General features: G+C 34.8%; 1 non-coding gene across 1 annotated transcript; it reads left to right on the top strand.

The window, feature by feature from the left end:
* Nucleotides 1–1002: 1002 nt before the first annotated feature.
* Nucleotides 1003–1073, top strand: trnag-ccc (transfer RNA glycine (anticodon CCC)). The gene has a single exon. It is a non-coding gene; the product is annotated as a tRNA-Gly (tRNA).
* The last annotated feature ends 808 nt before the right edge of the window (nucleotides 1074–1881 follow it).

The following is a 1881-nucleotide window of genomic DNA, read 5'->3' as shown; positions in this document are numbered from 1 at the left end:
CTAACAAAATAATTGTTGAATTTTGATTATTTGCTAATAATGCAAATAAATGCATTGTATAATAATGGATAAACAAGCAAATAAATCAAAATGTGTTTATCCAATAGATAAATAAATAAATAAATAAATAAATAAACAAATAAACAAACATGCTGTGCTATGTAGAATAAAACATCAATTAAGCTACGTACTGAGGAAATTCAGCTACTATTTAAAGTAAACAGGAATTAAATTAACTGTGAAATCTGCCTTTATAAGCATGTGTTACAACTAACCCCCTGTCTGTTACTGTAACTTGCCCCACTGGTGGGGTAAATAGTAACATTTTTACTCTTGGCACTTTTGGCAATACTGCACATAAACCATAGGTCCGGCGATCATACAACCAGTGCTCATTTGTAGGAGAGGCTTGTGTGTTGTTGGTAAAAAAAAAATAGTTTGTCTAACCCCATTACTTTGTTCATTATTTGGCCAAAACCAAAAAGTGTTACTTTGTGCCCTGCTCTCCCATAATCTTCAATGTTAAGCTGCTTTGACACAATCTACATTGTAAAAGCGCTATATAATTAAACGTGAATGTAATTAAACTGAATTGTAATGCATTACTTTCAAAAGTAACTTTCCCCAACACTGATTATGAGGGATAATATAAACCGTGAAAATAAGACAGTTCTCGGTTTAAAAGTTCAGTGAGTTGTTCACTCGAGATCCGCACAGACCGATTCAGTCCGACTCGTGAACTCGTTCAGGTTGGATGTGTGAACTGGTTTAACCTAACCCACCACTGAAAATGTATGACTCAAAAGAGCGAGTCATTCACAAAATGATACAGCTGCCAGTTCTGCAGCTTGGTGTCGGTTCTGAGGTTGCCTGTGCAAGGTTTATTAACTGATACATCCTAAACAAGATTGAAAAGACAAGCAAAACCGAAATGTGTTTTTCGCGGCATTGATGTGGCGATGTGAGAATTGGGAAGGGTGGGATTATCATGCTCCTCCACAGGCGCCGCTGGTGTAGTGGTATCATGCAAGATTCCCATTCTTGCGACCCGGGTTCGATTCCCGGGCGGCGCACAGCTTTTAGTACGGAACTGTTTGACAAATGTGCACATTAAATAAATACGCACATTAGCTCATTTGTAAAACACAACTATGATATGCAGTCTCTTGGTTTAGATCTCCTACTGCATCACCACATTGTCATGTCAACAACTGAATAACATTCAATTCAACTCATGCACTTTCACAAGATTGTGTCAGAGCACTTTAACATAGACAGGCCAATAGGGTGGAAAGGTGACTTTTTTTTTTCTCAAAATATGGACCATTTTGCAGTTATTTGCCTCATTTTCTATTTAATTGTGAGGTTTAAATAATACATTTTAGTGGCATTTCAAGCACTATATTCAGCTGGATTAGCTTGTCAGATGGTCATTACAACCACACTTTTTAATGTACCAAAATATTTCCCAAAGATTAAGAATAAAGAAATATGAATTAATGCTTATTTCTTAAAATACAAATGTATTAGATCATATATCAGTAGGAAAAAAATGAATTTGTTAAAGTTTTCAATTAAAAACTGTAGCCTATTGTAATGTATTGGGCAAATAACAAACTGGCCAGCACATTCAACTCTCAGAATTTGGCCATTTGAATAACAAAAAATTAAGACACAATAATATTAAAAGAGCTTCATGTTTTTTATAGCCTCTCTTGTAAAAAATACAATTGATTGAAAGTTCATGGAACACAACAATCGCCCTCGATTTAGAAAAAGTTGTAAAGCTTTTAAAACAACACAGTAGCGAAAGATTACTTCACTTAAGCTACATCCGATTGTTTTTTTTGCACAGCTGGATGTAATAAAATAATAGTTTAC

Source organism: Danio aesculapii, chromosome 2 (assembly GCF_903798145.1).
Source record: "Danio aesculapii chromosome 2, fDanAes4.1, whole genome shotgun sequence".
Lineage (NCBI taxonomy): Eukaryota > Metazoa > Chordata > Actinopteri > Cypriniformes > Danionidae > Danio > Danio aesculapii.
This window is presented reverse-complemented; position numbering and strand designations above follow the sequence as displayed.